Source organism: Bombus terrestris, chromosome 16, assembly GCF_910591885.1.
Source record: "Bombus terrestris chromosome 16, iyBomTerr1.2, whole genome shotgun sequence".
NCBI lineage: Eukaryota > Metazoa > Arthropoda > Insecta > Hymenoptera > Apidae > Bombus > Bombus terrestris.
The window spans coordinates 444,993-462,756 of record NC_063284.1 but is presented as its reverse complement, the minus strand read 5'-3'; the positions used below and the strand labels follow the sequence as shown (position 1 = coordinate 462,756).

Here is a 17,764-nt window from a genome sequence, read left to right as displayed (position 1 = left end):
TAATATCGCGTGTCTTTTTCGAGTTTTAACGAATATTTGACTTTTTGTACGTTGAAGTCTTGTTACACCTCGGTAAATCCCTTCTTTTTCATTCCCTATCAAGAATTTCCGCTTTCTATTTATTTTTAAGCTTCTCGAACGGCTGGCAATCATTTTTCCAAAGTTAAATCCAAGATTCACCAAGAATATCACGTTTTAAATACTTTTATGAATAAAACGCTGCAAATAAATGCATCGAATTTTATTGCTTTATGATTTAGTAAACGTCCCGTCCTTAACGATTTTGCCGTTTAGCGAATCGATTAAGATAATTCTACGCGTACAGGTAATTCGATATCGAGGTTAAGGCACATTGAATTAGAATGGCAATTTGCTACATTGTCAGAGTCCAGGAACATAGTATTGGAGGGGTGGAGCAGTAATAATACTATCCAAGTATTATTAGCACCGGCTTGCTATCAGCACGATAGCAATATTATTAGTACTATCGCAACTATTACAACCATCGCCAGTGAAATTAATCTGTATTTCGCTAGTTTTTACTATAAATTATTCATTATTAGTTGTTAGTTACTGATATTTTACTGATATTTTATTTTTAAAAAAGATTAGAACATTAGTTCGTTTCGGGTCTCGTAATCTTGGCGACAAAAAAGCCAGAGAGAAAATACTTTTTGCAGCTTTTGCTCTCAACAGATTTTCTTAAAGCTCGAAAACCTTCTTCTTACCATTCGAGAACAGAGTTTCCTGCCGGGCTTCCGTTTCCGGCTGACGTTCACCGAGACCATTGAGAATCTCTGGTGTGCGTAATACAGAATCTGTCTCGAGCTAGTGTACAGCTACACTGCGGGGCACGTCAAGACAGTGACGCGAGATCCGTTCGCGATTCAAAAGCGAAGAAAACGGTGGAGAGGCGGATGACAAGGGGGGGGAACAGCTTATACACAACGTTTTCTTGCCCGGGGAGCTGGTTTGCCGGCGTTATACCTGGCGTTTAATAAGTAACCGGTAGTACGATCGACGAGTGGAAAGTTATAAATGTACCTTTACCGTGTAAATATACCTATGATACTTTTCTATAGAGAATAAAGAGATTCGGATGATTGGATATCGGGGGATCGAGTTTCGACGTCATAGATGCGAAAGAAGGATCAAGAGCCCGAGATTAGGGTGAAAACAACAAGAGACGATATTTTTAGACTAACTTGGGAAGGAGAAAGGAGAGCTTTTGAGCGAAAAACTCTAGATTGAGGCAAAAAGAAAAAAAAAAGAAAGAAGGACGATGTTTTTTCTATACTAACGCGAAACCAAAGCTATCCTTACTTCGGGCTGCGAACAAACGCGCCAAAGAAAAGTAAATCCTCGCGCACGTTTTAACGTTTGCCGTTGAAACATGGATTTCCATTAAACGTTCGTAAATATCGATAATAATAATATATTAAAATCCTACCTACGGGAATATTTTATTTAAACACGAAATGCCAGAGATAAAAAAGACGCGAACTTTTTCGAGAGCTTAAAGCAAATGAATGGTTAGAAAGTCGAACGTTAGAAACTCGGGACAGTTGGTCGGATTTTTCTAATATTTCCAGAAGCTTTGCGAAATTTGAAATGGTGAAATTTGTTCCGCCCAACCGTGGTTCGTACCAAACATCCGCCGTATCGACAGTTCCGCGACGCGCCCAACCTCAATTTTCGCGCGGACAGCAGAAGACGAAGCATAGAGGCGAGGTAATGATAAATTCGCTCGTTACACCGACTTCTCGCCTCGTGACTCGAATTCGCTCGTTCGAAGTGTATTCTTCGGTTGTCTTCCTGCAGGTACCGTGAAATGGATGGACGGCAGAGGTTAAGTAATGTATCGCGTTCGCGTTGCGCCACGGAGAAAAATGGTGTACGAGTTGATTTCGCGAAATGTCTGAGATGTTTTCCTGCGTGGAAACCCGTTGAATGTGACGATGAGTAATTGCTGCGCGTAATAAGCGTGAAATATGTATGCGAAAGTATATTTTAGTCTACCGAGTCTTAAGGTTGGGTCAAATGTGATCTCGATGCGAGTAACCGAGTACGAACGAAAGACTTACGTTTTTCTCGGACAGTCTCGGATTTTCTAGAACGGTGGAAGACTAGACGTAGAGATAAACGGCCCTACCTAAAATACGGTTTCTCTCAAAGGGATAAGAATTCGCGATACAAAATTCCATCCAAAAATCTTTCGCCGTCGTTTGAAATCCACTGGGAACCCATACCCATATCCTAACTGCCAACTCCCAAAGAACCATCTCCTATCACGGTAAGAACTTACACCGGGAACGAATAGAAACTCTCTCCCTCGTCTTCCATCATCGTTCCACCCTTTCGCAAGAAACACAGGCTCCCGCTAATTGTTGGAATAACGAAGGAACTTGCGTCTGTACGAGGGCCGTTTCCATCGGCCCGCAGCTGTTCGCCTCGTTATTCCATCGGTTCTCCACGTCGGTTCTCGTCGGTTCTCGTAGTTATCGCGATCCCTCTTTCAGGGACGGGCAGGCAGCCTTCCTGATTTTGCAGCGCGTCGACAGTTTCGTCGTCGTTCCGCCGATAAATCTGGCCGCCGCGTGTTTTGCACGGTCTTTCCGCGGCAAACTTTCCCGCGCTTTTGTTCGAACGGGGCTGCGTTAACAAGCGGCCGAGATGGTAATCTCGCCGAGGCGAGGAGAAAGAAGGACGACAACCGTTTGATCGAGTCCGCTTCTTGCTCGCACAGCTGCCACGATTACCTCGCTCCTCCGCCACAGAGCTAGTTAATTTCGCGCCAACTTTAAGTCGAACGTTTCGCTGGTTAGAGATTTTCTCGGTATCGTGTCTTTAGGGTTTCTTTTAAATTACCTTGCTTTTCTCTTTTCTTTTCTTTTTTCTCTATTTTTGCATCAATTCTCTTCTATTTTTGGGGAATTTTCCGATTGCTTTCGACAGCTTCAGCTCGAACTTGACCATTCTCTCTTTGTATATTTTTGTTATCGACTGTCTCGATAAAATACGTTGTTCGAACGTCTCTCAAACGAGTTCTTTATCCCGAAAAGGTTTCACAGAGCGCGGCACCGGTCCGCTTTGAGGTCACCTAGCCAAGAAGAGAACGAAGACCGGAAGCAGAAGCGGACGAGGAACGGTAGGGTGAGTTTGCAACGGAGTTGCGGTTCCCTGCAGCTTCCTTGGCCGCTTAAGCTGCGGTCGAGCCTGTCGATTTCACCCGGCAAAAAGCTGCGCCGCGATTTAGACTTGTCCGAGACTTTGTCCCTCGACCACAGCCGCGTTTCCACCAACTTCCCTGCAAGTTTCGAGCTTCCGAACGAAACTCGCCGCTCCGACATACCGATTAAAATAAACATGCCTATATGGTATTAACTTTTCGTTCGATCAGGTTTGTCGGAACCGAAAGCTTTGTGGAATTATTACGCGCGCATTATTGTAGTATCGCTGTTTTTCTACATTCGAAAAATTATCTCGCGTATGCCTGGTAATAATTATTTGGTTAAAGTCGATACGACCTATCTTTTTAGAAGGATAGATTTTATATATACATATTGTTAGAAGAGGCGCGCGAAGATGCTCGAACTTTGATATCTTTCCCGCTAAATAGTCGTCTATAATAGATTTAAAAGATCACAGCACAGATTCCTCACGGACGACGATATATTCGAAAACAGGAATGAAACGATATTCGAATGCTTTCGCAACAACGTCCTAACGTAGAATCGCCCATCTTCGTCCCTCCGAATGGCAGATCGATCGATCTTACTCGCCACGTTTTGCTTTGTCTCGTGGCCGATCTCCGAAAAGAGGGTCAAAGTGCTTTAGAAGGCTCGACTTTAATTCTGTGTTCGACTTTGTCGTCTCTTCGAAAGCGCGCGCGCAAGCAAGCAAGAAAATGTGGAGGACGATTCGACGCGCATGAAATTTCGCGCTCTTTGAAGAACGGCCTTGTTCCGCGTTTGAAATTCTCCGCAGACCCTTTTCCACGCACACCCTTTCTTTCTTTTTCCTTTCCGTTTTATTATTGCGTTGCATTCGAGCTTTTCGATGTATATTCGATGAAACGGAAACGAGGAAGAATCGTCGAGGAATATGATTCTCGTTACAATATTTTTCAACCGAGAACTAAAAATAGATGACGGAATACATTTGAATTTTAAGGTCTTTCGATTCGCGTCGTAGATGCGTGCTTAGTTATACGAGGAACGGTTACGGAACAGAGCTGTTTGCTCGGTCGTAATTATAGGTCGTAAGTTAAAAGGCGTCAGCTACGTACATTGAAAATTCTTTGCTTACGCTATCGTCCCTTGAACCGTTCGATAAAACGATCTTCCAATTATGTTGGCCAACCAAGCACATCTTTCGAATCCACTTGCCAAACATCCATCAGCGGCTATTATACCTCCACTCGAGCCGTTTCCGACAAAGCTACACGACTGACCCGAAAACCTATGTCCACATCGTCACGCGACAGAAACAAGACACGTCATACGTCACAGGTTCGCAGTAATTAGTTAATTGGACGTCGAAAACGAGGCAACGAGAGGCCGCGCGCTTCGAAGATCGTGTCAACATTGTGTTAAAAGCACTCGCTATATCCGTGAAATATCGAACATCAAATTTACCGAACTCGGCGAACTCGACGATGGTTTTCGTGTTTCTGTGTAACTCGAAAAATTAAAACCGTCGTCCTGGTCTCGCCCTTCGTACGATCGTCCAGAGACTTTAGTCAGCGGTGATCGCTTGAAATTTGAATTTTGAAATCGCAGCAAACTAAAAAGGAGTCTCGAGGCTTTCCTTCGCGAGTTGTCGCTGTTCACGCTGTTAGACCAACGCCGTTCGAGGCTTCCCTCGAGGAAAGAGACGAGTCTGACGAAGCCGGCGAATCGTCGGAATTCCTTTCCTTCCGGACGCGATTCCTTCTTCCCGGAAGCCTCGAGAACTGCGTTAGACGTATCAGCGTAACAGGACGAACAGCGTCGAAATAAAAAATACGAAAGACCGAAATAAATATCTCTTCTACGATCTTACAGCATACAGCGAACATACGGTTTCAAAGTACTTTACTTCAGGTCCGAAGCAGCGAAAGTCGCACGAGAGGAACAGGAAGTGGCGAGCCATGTTTCAAATGGTGAGAAGCAAAGAGGATTGCAAAACGAAAAGTTCTGGGATGAATTTCCAGCTGCGTCCGGCCTCGAAAAAATAAGACGACGATCTTGGAAGCGGTCGAGACGTAAATAATCGAGACGCAAAAGTAGTAAAAAAGAACGCGGTGGTTGCGACGGCAATCTCACAAAGTGGCCGAGTTTCTTCGTGTTTCCCGCAATCCACCTTTCGCAGTTTCCCTTCTTCGGCCAGGGGGTACTCGTTCCTCGATTTCCACGATTACACTTGGCCGAAATGAAACAGTTTTCGAACGAGCAGCTTTTCTTCTCTCGAAGAGAAAGATGCATCACGACGTCGCGATTAAACGCGATCCAAGTTTTCGTTTTTTTGTCGATTTTTTTATCGCCTGAACTGTCAGGCGACACCGATATTATAACAAAGCCGAAGAGAACGGTGCTCGTTCAGATACAAGGTAATTACAGCGCCTATTATTTAACGCTGGCAGAGACAGGTTGGTCAGCCCATAAATTATCAGCCGATAAAAGCCGAAAAACAGAAGCTCCGAGTTTCTCGCGAGAGGACATAAATCAGAGGAGACAGAAAGAAAAGTTATTCGATGCGTGGAGAGATCGCGAAGACGAGCGAGAAAAATGCAACGGGCGATATGCCGGAACAAAGATTATATTGCCGCAGGAGGTGGAAAATTTGAAATTAAAGCACGTCAGATACGAAGAGAGATATTATATCTGATAGGGATCCGTCGGACAATGAAGGATGAGTTTCAAGCTCTTAATCGTATAACTATGCGATAACTGCTAAAACAACGTACCGTACAAAAGCGTGTAAAGAGTACGTCTCGTAAATTTCAATGTTCTATTCGACACGTCGATAGGCTTGCTCGAAATAATCTCGAAACGCGAGGTAGTCGTTTCGACTGTTTCCTGCAAAGTAACTGTGATTAGATAATAGAAAATCAAGACACAAAATTCCTTCTCTTACAGCCGGTATAATCCAATCCGTTAATATCGTCTCTCTGGATGGAAGTCAAATAAAATCTGTAAAATCTGTTTCGTTAAATTTAGACCTATATCGATGCAAGTGAAATACGCGTTAATTAAAGATTCTCGAAGCTCGCAAAAGGCGCGTTAGCTTTGCTAGCAAATACTTTTAAAATGCCTCTAAAATAGGGCATTCGTTCGTCAATCTCGAATCGATTAAAGGCGATATCAATGATCCAGGAACACCTCATCCTCGACTCATCCGCGATAATCGCGTCTTGCAACGCGTGGCACGCATGGGCAAGTTGCACGACGGATATCCGTCGGAATCGTGGCAACGAGCCGCCTCTGGCTGCCATTACGCATTCAAACGTTCGAGCTGCGAGCAACGCCAGGCGTTTCGCTGGCTTTCGAAACGGTGGATTTAACGCGGGGCCGCCGCCGGCTCGAATTTCGAACACTCCGGTTGGAAATTCGCGGGGGATCCGGTTGCCCGGTGCTAATTACGCGACTCATTAACAATGCAGCCACTTCAAACGGGGGGGTCCGGTTGATTATTATTAGCGGCGGCAACAATGAGCGTCGTTACAATGTCCGACAAAATTTCACGGTGGCCGCGGGCGCTTTGCCCGCGACTAAAACGCCTAGCGCACCGACGTTTCGTTGATTTTTACCTTCCAGTCTGCAAGTTACACGCGCACCGTGAGTTCTCGATGAAATTGTGTCGCGCTGTTAGTCGGTGTACGGTTCACTTTGCGTATACAGCAGAATTTTCGATCGATCGAGAGGCGCGTCCGGCCTCTCTAGCGATTCGTACGTTCGTTTTTGTCGGTGTATCGTTTTGTAGACGCGTCGCGAAAATTAGAGAAATACTTGTCCTACGTAAACTTTGTATATATTCCGTCTATGGTTGTTTATTCGTTGGTCGATACGTACGCCTTGTAAGTGGATTTTTTTCGTAACGGCGTCCAAATACCTTCACGATCATACAACGCGACAGATGGACGATCACCCTTCCAAATGCGAAGACGTTGCGAACGCTGTATTTTTAATTTACACCCATTTCACCACCTTCCGCGTCATTTTATTATTAATATATTATCACGGACCAATTGCACGTGTAAATCCCAAAGAGTCTAATTACAATATTCGACGGATACACGCAGAGAGCATCGCGAAGTAACGTCCAGTCGAATTGAAATTATCAATGAAACAACCGGAATACCTGTAAACTGGAGAAGCTTCTACGAGAGAATGAAACAGAGATACGCTATACCAAAGAGAGAGAGACAGAGGGGGGACGGGTGGAGAGGGAGAGAATGCAATAGCCAATGGGATAGGCAATCTAAGCCTAGGATACAACGTTACCGAGGCGAATCATATTGCGATCCGTGGGGCAATCTGGCCGCAATACTGACGCACTTCGCGATTCCCTTTGTGACTTAGCTCGACGTCCAACGTCACCGCGTTGATTGTCCATACCGACTACCGCGTGTACAATATCGGATTTGCTTTGGAGACGACGATGTCCGCCGACAGGTTGATTGCGAGCATCCGTCGCTGATTTCCAACCGACTTGGTCCGATGGATGCAACGTTCCGCGATGGATTTCGACGATCCACCGACTTTCGCAAATGCGTCACGCAAGAGGGAGGTTTCTTTGGGCTAGATAGAAGATAGGCCAGTGTGACAGGGAAGAAGAAATACAGGTATCGTCAGAAATACGAAGATTATTAGCAGAATTAGTTAGAAAAACAGGTATCGTTAAAACTTCAAAGAGATCGTACGAAAGAAAAGAATCGTAAGAAATACGTCGTTATATAGCGTGTAATCATAAATGTTGCAAGTCGTTTCGTGATAAATCATTATACGGATACGGACAAAGGTTCTTCTAAAATTCAACCACGTATATTTTCATATAACGTGTAATTACCTAATGTATTAAACAACGATAACGTTTTCTAAGCAATCGAACGAATAAAACCCGTATCGTTAATACTCTGACTCCTGAACACATGGCCGATAAATTATTTCTCTTAACGAGAGTTACGTAAAGGCAGAAGACGTGGTTCGAACAATATCGCATTATGCAGCGGACTCTTTTGTACGATAGAAGTAAGAGAGGAGGGGGCGAGGGTGGAGGAAGGAGGCTACCGTAAGTTGTCGATATCGTTAATCGAAGACGGAAATTCCTGACAAAGGATGAATAGCCCTGGCCAGGGCGTACAAAAGGTGGATAGGTAAATAGTTGCGGGTTTACGTAACAGGACCTGTTCAATTTTTCCATCCTTCCTTTCTTTTCGTCGTTAAGCGCGGAACTTGTCAGGCCTGTTGTTAACGTTTTGTTAGACCGTATCGATTAGTCCAAGCAAAAACTGATATCTTTTTCCCGCGATATCTTGCATCCTGAATGGATAATCGTTGCGAACCAGCGAATAAAAGTAAGAGAAGAACGTTCTTCGATACTTTGATCGTTGCGTACCCATCTTTCCGATCGTTAGGTAAGATTAATATCAACCGGTATTAATTCCACCTTAGAGAACTACCTTGCAAGAAAGGTATTTGACGTTTCGTTTGTACGTAAAACGTTATACGGCCTCGTTACCTGTCCTGACGTCATAGATCATATCGAACATCATCGTACGTTGTATCCTTACGTTACATCGTTATATCCCAACCGTGCGATGTTACGCAAGAGCACCGATCTTTTCCTGCGATCGCCTCGTTTGCTAGTCGACTACTTAACTACCCAGTTGTTATTTAGTAATTCCACGTTGGTCATAACTAGTCGTAGTTGCTAAGCTCTTGGCAACTATAATCGTTAACTATAGATTACTCGCTCGTTTAACTTTCCCCTTTTCGTACTACCACTATTAATGGGTTTTTTCCCGTCGATAGAATAAAATATAGCGAAATATGGTAAAACAAAAGCGTTCGAAGCGTTTTCTGTAACACTTGGCGGGCAAAACAATTCCCTACCGCGGTTCCACCTTCTAGAATCGTATTCGTTGCCAAAAATATCGATCTTCGCGAAACTCTGCAGCCTGACATCGCGAATGCCTCGATGAGGCATCGCACGAGCGACCGTCGCAAACAAAGTCCACCGTAAGTTCGACCCAATGGAAGATCTAAAAACATTTATTATCGATAGGGCGCGCATCGAGGGCTGGCTAGAAATAAACCGGCCATCGGCCATTTATGGGAAACAGTGGCGCGTTCTGGCTGGCTCCAGGGTTGATACGGTTTCTGGTTTCTACTGGCAACGCGATATGGAGCTGCACGTCGAATCCGCAGTATCCATAACAGCAGCGTGATCCTTCCGTGGCTGGTAAATCGAAGCCGAGATACACGAGCCCGGATCGCTTTTCCAAATTGAATTTTCTCTGCTGCTTAAACGTTTCCCTTCCACCGGGTCATTCGCCCACCTTTGTTCTCGCCACCATGGAAATCGCGGAAATATTAGTTCAACGCGTTCTCTATTCGCGTTCGACCGTGACCAACGTGTTCGTACGTCGATCCGAGCTGCACCTCTACTTGATCGTGCGACTGGTCTTCGATATCTTAGCACCCGAGGTGCTGGTCAAATAATAAAGCGGTGGAAGCAGTTCAGCCTTTGACGATGAAAAAGTTGGACAAACCGAACGTTGACAAACTTTATTCGTGGCGTGGCATCGTACGCTTTGTGCATATTTAAGTAAGCTACCGATGCGAGCGAAAACGTTCGTCGGACGTGTGATCGCGTTATACATATTAAAAAGCGTAGGTGACGCTGTTTGAGATTATGGCAAGCAGCTTCCTCTGATCTTTTTACGCGTTAACGCCTTGTCGTTTAACATTTTATTCTTTCATGGACATAACCGATACTAATTCTATGTATTTGCCATCGCGTTACGAGCGCGATTTATATAACACTGAATTTCAAAAACTGCGACAGTCCCTCCGATACAAATGATATTTATTCGGATCGCGAAAAATTTCTGTCGCTAACGCTATACGCTTTTCGTGTAACGACGATAAACAGAGAAATCAGATACGCGATCAACGTTTCTAGATAAACGATCGAATATCGAGAGGTAACTCGGAGATAAATTAGCCGAATCTATATTGGAAACGTGGGAGAACAGACTGGAGCAAACGAAAAGAAGCTATTACGCAACAGTGTCGTATCGTCAAAGGTTAATTCGTGTTCGTAAACGGGCGAAATGGAACTATAATCATCACACGGTGATCGCATGATTATTGACCGTGCGATTATTGACGCAAGCAGCCTGCGTCAGTGGTATATGCGCGTAACAGGTCAGACCGCGGGATAATGCAACTGAAATTCGAGATCGGTGAACGAAACAAAGATGGTCGAATTTGTTGATCTTAGAGGCTTGTAACGGAGCCTCGTATTACGCGCGAGTTTCTGCCGTCAAATTTCGAAATGTCTTAAATTTTGCTTTATACGTACGTATATACCGTTATATCTTCTTTACTTTGATATCTATTTTCCACGTTTCGTCCCGTTTCGTTTCACCATCCATACGATCTTCGCGCATTTTCCAACGCGTTAAGCTCCAACATAAAATCCTTAAACCTTCGACAATCTCAAAGAAACTCCGAAGAAATCCTCTCTAAGGTTTATACTTTCCTAAAATAATCCCTTTGAAAGATACCTCGAAAGATCGCTATAGAACGTGCCTAAAAATTTCTCATCTGGAAATTTATTTACACGAATAAAGTATCGCGGGCTGACGTACTCGGCGTAATAAAAGGAAAATTGGCGACGAAACGGGGCCAGGAGAAACCCGTTAATATGGGCTTACGCGTGGACGCGCCCGGCCAGGGCTTTCTAAGCCCTTGCCGAATTTCTGCTAGCTACAATATTCCCCTGCATTACTCCATACGACTAATGCAGTTTAGCTTTGGTTAGGTTTCCACGGTATGTATGTGTTGGCCACACGTCACTCGAGAAACAGACGCGGAGAGGTCTGCATAATTCGAACTCCGGTTCGGATCAAAGCCAGCTTTCTCGTAATGTATTCTCTATGAATAACTCGCATCGAGACCGTGTATTCAGCTTGTATACCGAGAACGGCTTAAGAAGGTTTTTGAAATTGCAGTATAATCAGCGTGGTCGATAACGCTGTTACGACAGAATATTTAACATCGTGTTTATACTATATTTCACGTATAATATTATACTCTAAATCCACCATACATCGTCGTACTGCTTTAAGACTGAATTAAAAAAGGATTTAACACCAAACAGCTATCTAACAAACGACGTTTCCGTCTCCAAAGATGAACTCGCGCACTCGCTCCGCTAACTCGGCAGCTTTTTCCCCGCTATTCCTAGTTGGTACTCGTTTCCAGGAAAGAACGTCGGTCATACGGTTGACTAGCATCACTAGCATCACTCGATGTTGAACTTTGTAGGCTGGTATCTCGAGACTGGATCGAGATGATATCGAGTTAAAACGACGTAAACGCGCCGTTGAAAAGGCGCGTTTACTTCCTATTTATTTAAGAGCATTTTAACAACGAGTAAAGAGTGAGAAATATTTCTCGTATTATCATAGAATCAGCCGGTATCCCATTTCCCATTGAAAATTCGCATACCGATCGACTACGAAATTCTACCAGGAGCGTAATAAGCTCGTTCTACGAGATTTCACGCGTTAATTTCATACAGTCTACTCTGTCGTAAGGATGGCAAAGCATGGTAGAAAGTTAATAGACGTTAGTCGGAACAATTTTACCGCAATTCCCTTAAATTTATGACTGCGGAGGTCTCGCTCAACTTCCAATGCCAGCTTTTACCGTTACTACCTGCCCGTAGTTTAATAACACGCGTGGAAAATGAGGAAGAGGGCTTCTTTGCTCATTGTAGAATCGCTCTATTACAATTTATACGATCGAGGGTTAAATGCAACGTACGCTTTCGAGATTTTATCGTTACGAACTTTGGATTTTACCTACGATATATTTTTTGAACTATTTCGATCGTCGAACGAGTCTTTAGAGGTGGTAACGTTTCAGATAAGAAAGACAAATGATTTCAGGTTCGAAATTCGACGTTGAAGCAGGGACAATCTCCGACTAAGTCTTTAAAGCTTTCACGTCGCGACGACGCCAGCGTTAATTGATACGTCAACGAAGAGGGTGAAACCCCTTTGACTTGCGATATTCGCGTAAACATTCGCCACTGTTGTCGGCCCGTTATTCGTTACGGAAATTCGTACTGTTTGATAAAAATTTATTGGAAAATCACAGGAAAATTGAGCAGAGATACATCGCATTTCCAAACGTCTAAATTCCTCTGTTCCTAATTTTTTCATTTCCTAATCGTTCTTAAATTCCTCGCCTTTAAAATCTCGAAACTATATTATTCGTTCAAAACCCTCTTCAAATCTCTCGCGAACAATTTCCATCCGCTTTCCCTATCTCCAAACATTCCTCGGCCGTTCTACTCCCTTCGTTCCTTATTTCCACAACAACTTCTTCAAGAATGTCCATCAATTATCGAGTTCCTTTGCTTCCACACGCACAGTACCGCGTCTACGTTTGGTCGGAGAGCCAGGATGCTTACGGTAAAAGTTGGAAAATATCAGGAACGTTGGAAACGCTGTTCGTCTTGAGAACATGCGACCTCGTTAGACGAGCAAACACGCGACAAAAGAACCCGACCAAGATACGACCAAGGGAAATACAGGTAATACAGGATATTATAATTGTATAGAAGGTTTATTTCCCTTTCGCATAGTGGGCGCATGTTCGAGTCGAGGAACCTCGTCTGGAATGCATATTTCTTTGACATGGGGCAGAAGCCACGACCAATTTATATTACGCAAGCAGATGTCATGAATTTTTAGAATTCGGACGAAGCTACCGTTGACATTTGTCATTCTTATTAAAATATTACACATTATTTTTAGCACTATCGGAGATTTGTTCGATGAAATTTAAAAAAATACGATTCGTTTACTTTCATTTTTCGCGGAGATTACGAAACTTGGATCCTGAAATTTCTACGATTGCTACGTTCCAAAATTTCGCACCTCCTTCTTTCCTCCGTCGATTTACATCGGGTCTTTTCAAAATCCATAACGCGTCTCCATGCGCATGTTTCAAATACGATTCCGTTGATTAATTAGGTGTGGGAGCCGAAAGGTTCAGGTTTGTTTCGCATGTGATCACAGGAAGGTCGGCGTATGCGCGTTTTAGGCCCGGTCTGAATGTTTCATGAAGGTGTCCAGCTCCTTTTAATGCACGTTGCGGTCACTGTGATCCACGTGTGTCCCTCTATACATAATGTGCATGCATGAACGTCCAGGATACGGTAAGTGGAGACCCTTATCGAATGTCGTATCCTTAAACATGAGATGCGAACCTGGACCAACGTGCTCCAAAAGAGACGCCGGAAATGTAAATACGTTGCTAACGTAGCGAATTACATCGAAACTCGGGTTTAACCCGTTCGCTCTGTCAAAAGAGCAAAAATACCGAAAGACGTAGCGTATATGCACCGAGAGTGTGAAAATTATTCGCATGTGACGATAATACGTGACCTAATAAGGCAACAAACAACCGAAAGGTTTGGAAGGATCTGAGAATATGGGATCGAAAGAACGTACGAATCAAAGAATTTCGACGTTTAGAAATTCAAAAGTTTTCGTATTTCTACATTTATCATATATAACGATCTAGGAAACTAGAAATTTCGGTATTTAAAGACTGATCAATTTCCAAATTTGGCGGATTTAAAAGGAATTTAAGAATTTAGGATTTTTACAAACGTTCGGCGTCTTATCTCTTCGTAGATTATCGATTTAACGAAGGCAACCATAAACTAGCTGTACAGGATGTTCGTCGTCGCGATGATCTTCTTGGAAAGCAAATCGTTTGATACGCTAATGACTATTGTTGTTACGTATCGAGGGAAGCGATCGTCATCCCTGTGGAGGGACGTGGCCCCGATGGTTCGACCTAAAGCTGACCTAAATTATCCATCCCTTACACGAACGTTCGACGTATACGTCCGTTAAGCCTCTCCCGGGTTTCCTGTTGGTCCGTTTCACTCGCTGGCCAGCGCTACCAGATCGGCTTTCCTCGATCGATGACCAAACTGAATACGTTCGTCGTTCGACTTTAACGAACACACTTGATATCGGCAATGCCTGATCGATCTTTACAACATCAACGAAAAACGATGCCACTACGGAGAGGATCTAAGGATGCCTTGAAAACGATCGAATTATACACGCTATTAGTCAAGTTCTATATCGAATTAATAAGTATGCGTAATTTATTCTTTGAAAATACCACACACCCTGTAACAGTCTTGAAAAAGGAGCCACCAAAATAATCCAAGAACCAGCCAAGAAATTCCGAGAGTAAAATTTCACTTACGGTACGCGAAACATTGTTCACGCAGTCGAGTCCGGTATCGACAAGTTTCATTTAAATTTCTACAAAAGTCAAAGTCCTACAAAATATTAACAACTCGCCGCTCAATTTCCAAAGATGTATGGAACACGGTAAGAGACAGTTTCGATTCGACAAACACTGTCCACGTAATCTGGTTCGACATCAAATGGTTAATTAGCGATTCGAGTAGATTAATCGTCGTCCTCCAGCACTCGACACTCTACTCGAAATCGAGAGATGCGAGACACGGGACAAAAGGGAGCAAGGATCACGTGTGTGGGAGAGAGAGAGAGAGGGGGAGGATGAGGGAGCGGTAAGGAGACGAAAACTGGAGTACATCCGGTGATCGCGCGGCCTCGTTATCGAGCACAGAGTCGAAAATATCGACTGGAATATCGACGGAACGTGTCAATGCTTCCTGATGAACCGCGGCGACACACGTCCGCCAAACTTCCACGGATTTTTGCCGTTGAAATTCGTTTGTCGCCGATCGAACGGTTAGAAAAGTAGGGAAAATTCGGTTCTGACGGATTTTCATTGCTCCGAAACGTCTGTGCAGCTTCGTTTTGTCTTTGTCTTTCTTTCTTTTTGTCTTGAATTTTACGACTTTGAGACGTTGCTCGATATTTTTTATAACGTTTACGACGTCAAATCGAATTCACTTTCATCGCTATATCATTTTTCGAAGCTTCGCGGTCTCCTTGTTTTCCTTTTCTTTGGAATTCTCTATTTTTTTTAAGATGTTTTCGATATTTCGTATAACCTTTACGATATCGAGCCGTAATAATGTTCGTCCTTCTCTTTTTTCCTCGCACTCGTCCACTTTCTGACGAATTTCTTTGATCGCGAGTTCAAAATTCAAACAACGTTCCTCGTCTGCTTTTACTTGGAGAATTTAATCAACGACTTAACAAGTTTACTTCGCGAATAACACATAACTTCGAATTATTACTCCATAAATGTCTATCCTGAAAAAAAATTCTTTAATCCTCCGTTTACTTTTTCTTCTCTCTTTAATCAATTATACGACTTTTGATCGCATCGCGACCTTTTTCCTGCTCTGCGAATGGTTTCCTCCTTTTTTTAATAATTCTATGCAATAACAGATCAATTTTCTGTCGAATTCAGCCGCGGCTGGGTTTCAACTTTTTCAAACGCAAACCATCGACGGTAGATGGTTGCGCTTTGCGTTACGTGTGCATTTGACGCGTACCAATTACTGCGTATCTTTGCCAAATTCGCCGCCATGATACTTGCCAAGTAATCGATACTAAATTTTCCGTTTCGCTCTATCATTACGTTCCGCGAATTTCCTTTCAAATCGAGAAACTCCGGAAATTTTGTCTTGAAAAAAAGATACAGCGAGTCGATCGATCAAAATATTCGCCGTTGCTTTCTGTTAGTTTAAGCCGTTCGTCGAACGGATGAATTCCAGCACGTAAAAATGTTGCGTCTTTAGACAAGATCTAATCGTCGGTCGGACCGACAAAGGAGGACGTTCCGTGAAATCGCCGCGTGACGGCGCTAGGCAGGCACTGTTTCTATGACGAGAGACGTCATACAGATCTCGGTTGGGACGTCTTGCAGCAATCGGCTTATTCGTTAGACGTTACTCCTTCGGATTACCACGTGTTTCGATCGATGCAACATGCCTTATCCGATACCCATTTGCAATTAACGGACGACATACTAAAGCGATTCGACGATCGAATCTCGTCCAAAGACGCGGCATCTTGCCGTGATGGAATTCATCGGTCGCGTCATAAATGGCTTACAGTCGTAGAAAGCTTCGATTCAACAGCTTGCGATATTTCCCTCTTGGATAGACTCTGAGTTTCGCTGAAAAATTCAAATTATTCGCTCGTACGTCTAATACAATCTTCGTGTTACTAAAAAGATTATTACGTGTAACTATGAAATAATTCATGGTAATTTGAAGGAATTTATGGTTGGCGAGCGAAGAAGATCCGGTCGACGACGGATCTAGAAAGCATGGTTTCATCGTGTTAGCGAAACTGGTCCAGAAGGTGGATCGAACGGCAGAAGACGGTGAATCGTATTTAAATTTCAAATGCTCCTTGAGAAGGCAGCATAGTCGGATATAATCGGATATCCGAACGTTCCCGTGGAAAGCCAGGTATTACGTGGATACCGATTTACTCGGGTAACCAGCTGGAAAGCAACTAGAAATAAACTATTCTCTTCGAACGTTTTACCCCTGCTGTAACATTCCACACCTTCCCCCGCCCCCCGCCAACCCTTTCCAGTCCTTTTATATATAGAACCTGGCGATCGATTCTGGATATTTTCACCTTCGTCGCTGTTTCGATCTAACCTTTTCGTTCTCTTTAAATTATTTTCCTCTCGTCCCGCTCCCTTGTTTCTTTTCGCTTTTTCCCTTGTTTGATACCGGTGTAAGTGGATAATGGGGCTCAGATTGGCCGTTTAATTCCTTAATAGTGCAACAAAACGACGAAGAGTTCAGAACCAACGATAATAATTCAGAAGACAATTGCTTCTTTATCGTTAAAACTTGTTGCATTTCTAACGTAATGTAAATAACGATAAATACGCCAAATATTAATTGGTATTATTTTCATTATATTTATTTTCATATATAATCTTTCTCTTCTAAATTATTCGCAAGAGCTCGAAAATACTACTACTATACTTACAAATATAATCTTGACAATTTCTTAATGACCATTCCGATTCGTTCGAGTTTCGTGTCTTGATGTTTATAAAAAGGACACACGTGCATAATAATAATAAGAATAATTATTTGCAAGAACGATTATTTAGCTAGTAGTTAATTTATGGCGAATATCGTTAACAACGTATATGAGATTTTCACTGGAAATGGAAATCCCAGTTATTCAGAACCGTTTCCGTATATTCCCTTATGATCGCCGTCTTTAAATATTTTCGTGGACAAAGAAGCGAGGGGGCCCGCGACGTATGGCAAACAAAATAAATAAAAGTCTGTCTACTTACGTGAATCGAGGCAGACCGGAGACAGGTGAGAGGGAGATTTTTCGGGTGCAGGATCGTATCGTCAACTTTTTACGGGGTCGCCGTACGCCGACGAAAGGTCGGAAAAGACAATTTTCGCCCGACTTTGGTAAAAGCCAACGAAATCGACGTATTTTCTATATAAAAACACCGAGTCGACGAAACGTATCACCGAATTATCGAAATTATTCAAACCAACGAGAAGCTTCGAAGAAGAAAAAAGA

The 17,764-nt window shown here is 43.3% G+C and overlaps 1 protein-coding gene across 7 annotated transcripts in view; it reads right to left on the bottom strand.

The window, feature by feature from the left end:
* The window catches only part of LOC100650792 (polypyrimidine tract-binding protein 2), a 421,711-nt gene that overhangs the window by 365,411 nt on the left and 38,536 nt on the right, over positions 1-17,764 (bottom strand). The gene's annotated exons all lie outside the window — the stretch shown is intronic.